This window comes from Styela clava, chromosome 10, assembly GCF_964204865.1.
Source record: "Styela clava chromosome 10, kaStyClav1.hap1.2, whole genome shotgun sequence".
In the NCBI taxonomy this organism is placed as follows: domain Eukaryota; kingdom Metazoa; phylum Chordata; class Ascidiacea; order Stolidobranchia; family Styelidae; genus Styela; species Styela clava.
This window is the reverse complement of record NC_135259.1, coordinates 7,728,474-7,736,236: the sequence shown is the minus strand read 5'-3', so window position 1 is coordinate 7,736,236 and position 7,763 is coordinate 7,728,474. Positions and strand designations below refer to the sequence as shown.

The window sequence follows — 7,763 nt, the reverse complement described above, 5'->3', positions numbered from 1 at the left end:
TTAGTATCACTGAATTTTTTCAAAAATATAGTTGTCATGAATTCAAACAAATGATACCCCTGAACGTTCCGTGGCAACACGTTACACATTCCTCATATCTACCAGCGATAGAACATATTATTTTGGTATATATATATTGCACTGTTCGGCTGGCCGTCGCTGAGTTAATCGCACCTTGCCTACTTAATTAAATAACGGTGCACGGTAAAAGAGCAAGACATACCGGTGTGTGCTTTTAAGACCCACAGATTGATATAATTCCAGAAGTAATAAATAATTGAGTAAATGTTAAATATTTTCTAACTAGAAATTATATTCTTCAGCTGCTGCGACGTACTTGTATTGATATATTGTTTACGAGTCGCATGCATAATATTCACCTCACGTTCCATAAGTCATTACACATAAGGCAATTTACGATTGGCACGATTACTTGTTCCACAAGTACTCTACCCTTACATTGAACTTATTTCTACACACGACGACACAAATGAATTTAGTTTTAACGATAACTTTAGCTAAACGTAGAATTCTGACCTTACCACAGTTGCATTTTAACTTGAAAACCAATATATATAACGTGGGAGGTATTTAAAAAAAACTCTTATTTACAGTTGCCACCTATAAAAATGATATTATTTTGGTTTCACGGCAAAATCGCGTGGGAGCATACGGTTTCGTTAAATTTGCTAACATTTAAGTGATTTTAAAAGTAACTAAACTCTTTTTTCTCTAACCTGACTATAACGAAGCAATTGTATTGGATATGTATGCTTGATTGTGGCATGCACATGAATGGCAAAGAAACGCCCCTGTTACCGTCTGTGTATAAATCGTTGTTCAGATAGTCCCCATGTTTGTTTGAACTTTTGCTAATTTACTTAGATCTATTATTATTATATCGTATTTTTAGATTGAATTTGACGCCTTGATATATTTTCTCCCTTTTCCTTAGCTTACCTATACGCTAGTGTCCTTTCCTTATAATGCCCTGGTGAAGTTTTTTCTGTATAGAAATACGAAACGTCGGCTTTTTTTTTTTGCTTGATTTATCCTCGATAAAACTATTTCCTTGTTGAAAAAATAAATGTTGTCATGCGACTATGTATCAAAATATTTCAAATGCAGTTGTTCGTTGTCAAAAACAATACAAAACACCAGACGTTATGATGTGCTTATCATTTATTATTTATATCTCTTACGACACAAAGTAGACAAATGAAGTTGATTGAATCAAGTTCTCGAATTCCATCAGTGATAAATTATTCTTTTCATTGCAAATGGATCGACTGCTTCTTTGTATTATATTACCAATTTTTATATTCTCTCTGGGAGATTAATTTGGACTTTGTTTTTTAAAAAGACGGTTCATCATTATATTGTACCGTATTTGCTGTACGTTTTTGATGCGGATTCTACTACTTCAAAATATGAATGTTTATCATCAACCCATTTTTATACTTCCAATACTTCATATATGACTGTATTTCACTTATGTCTGTTTAAAAGTCAAGACTACTATTCTAAACGTAATTTTACAGTAATAGAATTTATTTGGACTTGAACGCTTATAATTTGATTTGTCTCTGAATCAAAAATGCTATGGTTTTATTAACATATTTGTAATGTCTTGCGTCTAAAAAAAAGTAAAAGATAGGGCTTTGAGCGTTCATTATGAGAGACTCACCGACGCTCTCGAGTCCCCTGAGTTTTAGGTTAAATAGGTGACTCATTTTTGATAGTTAACTCATTGGGTGTGTCCCAAAGAGACAACAAAATTTGATGACGACAATTAAAAACTGGAATCATAGGGTTTCTATAGTGACAAGTCTAAAGAGCATCTTCATCTATGTAATCTAATATTTGATAGAACTCAAGCATACGCTTCTGCAAAGCCACGAGTGAAGTTTAGGAGCCAAATATAAATTTGTAAATGGATCATACAAAATGGACTCAAGGTGCGGAAGGTATGGGTCAATAAAAGCCAAGCGTATTTAAATAGCTGATATCTGCAAATTTCTATATCATCCATGTTTCACAACAGAATTGTATGGCAGGGTACGGTTTTGTTTATGTCTGCTAGAAATCAGGCCCAACCAAAATTTCTTTTGTATATGACTGAACACTACTATTTTAGAGAATCAATAGTTTTTGATATATATCTTTGTTTGTTGCAGACATCGAGATTTTTACTTCATCGCAGAAAATGTGAGGAAATCGATCAAATTACCCCTTTGCCGAAACGAATGTTGTCACTCGACTATGTATCAAAATATTACACACGCATTTCTTCGTTGTTGAAAACAATACAGAACTTCAGACGATATAATGTGCGTATCATTTATTATGTCTAAGACGACACAAAGAAGAGAAATTTAATAAAGTTCTCGAATTCTATCGATGATTCTATCAGATAACTTATTCCTTTCGTCACAAACGGATCGTCTGCTTCTTTGTATCATATTACCGATTGTATATTCACCGTAGGCCTAGGAGATTGATTTAAATTTTGTTGTTGGATAGGACAGGATTTTTATATTTATCGAAAAGGAAAGCCGACAAGACTGCGTAATCTTATAATGTACTTCGTACTCTTGTCCGCTTATCAGTCCATGTCGTGCATTAGATTAGTTAGCCAGTTATTTGTTCAAATTCACGGAATTGATGGAATCCTATTTTACACATCAACATGAATAACAACAATATTTTAACAGATTAATACAAATGTCGACATTTTACATCTAACTTTGATGTTGACTCGTATCTTTTGTATTGCAAAGAGCACACAATACACCACCTCTGAATCACTCAACAACATAACCGCGAGGCTTTTTTCACAAGTATTTTGATAGCAATTTTTAGGCTAGTTCTTTGTCAAGAGTTGTTGAATACTGAATTTGTCGAAATTATTTGCCTCCTTACCGCAATAGCTCGGTGAGTCGAATTAGGGATAGACAACAGTAATTTCGACGCATTAACATTGAATGAAACATGGAAGCCAACAGATAGCGTCATAGTTTTAAGCTCCAGACTTGGCGGAGGCCGGGAACCCATGGCTCGCGAGCCATGTATGGCTTATTTGGTGACAGCATATTATGGCTCCCAGAAAAATTTAGTATTCAGAGGCTAAGCTTACTATTGTTAGGATATTTCAAACTATTTTATAGCCAAATTTTGCAGAAAGTTTGCCAATACGTTTGAGATTGCGCGCCCAGCGCAAGTCTATGCTATCTAAGAGAATTAATTACCAGACAGACATTTGTGACAAAACTAGGGAATTCTGGAACATATTTTGTGACATCGCAAAGTGATAGAGTAAAGAAGGAGGAGCAATAGAATAAAGCTTCTCTTTCGTTTTAACGTATTAGTTACAGTATTTTTCATATTCAAATCGGACTAGCAAAGCTGGTTTTAAAATCCTACGGAGATGCCTAAACGAAAGAAGAGTGATGAGTATCGTAGATTTCAACTTGTGCTGCATGTGAGCAGCCGCTCAAACCCGAAGTGACAACATGCAGCATCAGAAGTCACATTAAATGTATATTGACATTGTATGTGTTGACTTTCTAGTAAAAATTTCAGGCCTGATTGAATGAAGAAATGCTACATGGCTCGCACGATAATGCAGTTGAAAATATGTACCTTTTATGGCTCTCTTGACCAAAAAGATTCCCGACCCCTGATATAACGCAACAACGCCTCGTTGGTTTTTTGCTTGGCTACGGTTGAACATTGGGAACTGGAAATTATGTTCAAAGTAAAAAGTTACTTGCTACTGAGCTCTACTAAGACGCCCCACTTTAGTGTAGTACTCGCAAACAGTTGGTTTTAGTAGTACAATAACAAGCCATAAACTAATGGACCAAGTGCGTGCATAATATCGGATACTTCTAAATCATCTTATAAATCTTCAATAACAGGCATCAAGGAATCACAGCCTCACCTTTGAATGCTGGTTGTCACAAGGATTAATTTATGCCCTATCATATGCTGATTTGTATTTTGAAAGTGACTGAACTGATCTAACAAGGTCCTTTTATATAAGTAACAAAACTATTTATTTTCCTACAGCCCACACTGAAGTAAATCAATATTGTTGAATTGTATTTTTCCGATGTCTATTACTTAAAATTTGCAGGAAAGAATTGAAGCAAATCGCTTTAGCAAAATACAAAAAAATGCATTCATTTGAAAATGTTCAGACAAATTGAAAACAATAATCTTTATTCCCGGTTTTGATTTTAAGAAGAATATTGAAATTTTTAAGGATATTTTACTTAAAGATATATATTTCGTTTTTGTTTACTCTGAGTATATAATGATATTGTGGTTATTTCTAGATATAGAATAAATACGGCACCATCGTTCCCAGTCAATAGTCAATTCTTTGGTTACAAAGCCAATGAACATATATACATGCTCAGTACATACGTCCACTGCAGCAGATAGAAATTTCCGACTAAAAAAAAAATAGTATATTATAATTTATTAAATAAAATTATTAATACAATATAGAAATATATCATTGTGATAGTTGTTAGTGCGCATTGCTCTAAGCGTTCAAAATACGCTTGCCATCGCACCTTGATTAATCTGGGTGGATTTGCACGTTCGAATCCCATGGGTGGTAATTATGGGTACTCCCGAAGTACGTGAACCAAGATGGTGGACACCGGAACGTGGTACTTGTACCAGGTTAGGGATTACGCCATAATTTTATTCCAATTTTCCCTATTTTAGTTCTATTTCGAGTTCGGGGTCTAGCCAATTGACTCCCGTAGTATTTGTACCTGAAATTATAGTCTAACCCTCACCTTGTACACATACTACGTTCCGGTGACCGCCATCTTGGTTCACATACTTCAGGAGTACCAAATTATGTGCGAGAGGATTGCTAAACCCCTCTCCTCCGTAGGATGAGTCACGTAAACGCTTTAGCTGCTTTTCCCACCCCACAAAAAAAACCAATCCCATACTCGAAATTGAGTGGTAACCAGACGAGAGGGTGTGGTACGCCATATGATTGACTTTCATCTTCCCAGGGATTAATAGAAAAATTCTAAGTTATAACTTCTTCGGCCAAATATTTCAAGATCTAAAAAGACTGATTAACGTCAGATGCGACATGGATAACTAACCGTAAAAATCCCAATTTTGCGTTTTTGAAATTAAATTTTTGTTTATTTTGGAACAATAGTCATACGCTTTAACAAACCTGGGACAGCAGAAAATATTATTCTTAGTTTTTGTGTGAATTACGACAGAATCCCAAATTAAAAAAAAACGCCCTATTTTTCGAAGCTAGACAAATGAAATTAGGTCTACAATAAATGGTATTGACAAATTTTAGATACAATAATACTGCATTTATGAAATAAATTAAAACCGAAAACCGAGATATATTTTTAAAAAATTTGAATGTTTCTGAAATTCAATACACAAAACTCGCAATAAAAAACATTATAGAGTGTACATATTTAATCATAGATGAGTACTTGAGCGAGTGCTTGGCTTTGAAAAAATTATCTTTGAATTTAAATACTTACAGTCAGGCATCTCGCAACATAATCTTGGTGCTGTTGAATTAAGCAGCAATACCCTCTACAAAAAGTCCCATTACATGTCCCTCCAGCACACAACCTTTCAAAAACACATAATTAACATTTATAAAAACTCCAATATGGATATGGAAATTGTTACGTGTATCGAACACCTGTCCGTTAATTTACTCAATTTTATTTGTATATTTCTGATTCGTAAAATGTGCTGATAACAAATAAATTCAGAAAATTGGTCTTCCAAATCGTATATATAATAAATGGTGTTTTGTTGTTTAATTTGGTTTAATATTAAACTCTTACAATGGATACTTCAAAGTTACAATCACACTATAAAGATAATCTTCATATTAAAATGGATGAACATTTACTCTCACCAGAAAAATATAAATTTGTTTTGGATAAAGAATGAAAACAACAATTCTTTAATAATTTTTCATAACAACTTTTTTTGTTTGTTACTACTACGTATATTTCTATATCACATTAGATGCAAAAATACAATAATCCACTTACTCAAATGAAATGAAGAGAAGAAAAGATACAAATAATACAATGCAAATCGTCTTCATTTTAATATAGCTCGTTGCAATATTTCTGTATACTTATACACTTAGAAAAAAAGTTGTATCAATTTTTAATCGGTAGTAAGAATTAATTATTGATATTTGATTTGAAATTAAATTTGCAGATAATGCTCTTCTTTCAACTTGATGTGAGTAAAATAGTTCTACACACCAAAAAGAATTAAAAAATACAGTCTTCACCGAATATATTGTCATTATATTTGTAAATAGATATTATGCAGTTTCAAATATCTTTTTCACATCTAAAAAATTGCCTTTAAAACTGCCTTTAAAACTAATTTCCATAGAAATATTACAAGCCTCATTGATGAAAAAAGCGAATACATGTCTACTTTGGACAAAAGTCAAGTACAACTCATTGAGCAGTTGCCTGAGATAGACTTTATTTCGCAAAGGTTTCTTTCGGACTACCATGTCTTTCCATTCGTTGGTCGAACACAACTGATGGAATGAAAATTGGGCGCCTTATTTATGGATTTCATTTGTTTTGCTTTACTTTGTATATACACAATTGAAACATGTCGTGCAGACAATTTGAATTTTATATTTTGTATTCCATCGTCCCAGACGGTCTTATTCACACGTTTGTTTCTAAATCAAGGTCACGAGCACTTACATAGAATTTGGGGATATTGATCTCTGAGCGTAGGTACGAAAAACTAATGAAATGCCAAAAGGTACCGAAAATGTAGTGTTTATAAATACCAAATAACACCAGACTTGAAGCATGTAATGCCAATACGATCATGAAAACAGCTAAGACGTAAGGCAGTTCATGGAAAAAATGTGTAGTCTATCACAGTGGTTCTCAACCTCTTTTTGAAGCGACCCAAATTCTTTAAAAATTAAATTTTGCTAAACCTCGCGACTCAAGGATATGCCCAAATCTAAACGACACTTATAGTACTTCATGGCCGCAAAATTGAAAATTGAATGACTAATATAAAACATTAATTTTTACATAGAAATTCTTTCTCCACAAATTACGTGCGAAAAACTGTGCGTGTTTGCCATCAGCGAGTTTTTGAAATCGTGGCGTGGCTTTACTTTAAGCTGAATGAATGCTGCCAAGTTTTTTTACGCGGTAGTACTTCCCACGTATACAGTTATAGTGAGCAACACTTTAATGCGAAATATCAAATAAACAATAAAATTAACTAGAAAATAGAATAACCAACTTCAGGTGTTTGTTAAAAAAAAGTGTTTAGAGCTGAACCGCGTTTGACGACTGAAAACTTCTTTCGGAGTGACAAGTTGAGAGCAACATAGTTCAATATAATCTCTAAAATGAGCACAGTGGCGCAAAATTTCTTAAATGGGAAAGAGTTTGCAGCCAATAAAAAGTTATTTTTTTTTATTTCAAGGGAAAACTCTTTAGATGATTAGCTCAATCAGATAAAAAAAATGAATGATTCATGTAGATTCTTCTCCGATGTTGAAATAGAACCTGTATCAGAGTAAATATAAACAGAGAGCTATGCTCAAATATGTGAACACGGGAGACTAAACAAAATATTTTATCACCCATTCCCCAAAAATCATATACCAGTATGCATTAGCGTTAGCCTACTTACCAATACCTGTATCGAGGTGCCACGACGGTACAGGGACTGTCATA

General features: G+C 33.7%; 1 long non-coding RNA gene across 1 annotated transcript; it reads right to left on the bottom strand.

The window, feature by feature from the left end:
* Positions 1 to 4,116: 4,116 nt before the first annotated feature.
* LOC120337374 (uncharacterized) lies at positions 4,117 to 6,554 on the bottom strand. The gene is made up of 3 exons (XR_005568952.2): positions 6,075 to 6,554; positions 5,547 to 5,640; positions 4,117 to 4,459 (listed from the first exon to the last, which is right to left on the bottom strand). It is a non-coding gene; the product is annotated as an uncharacterized LOC120337374 (long non-coding RNA).
* Positions 6,555 to 7,763: the final 1,209 nt, after the last annotated feature.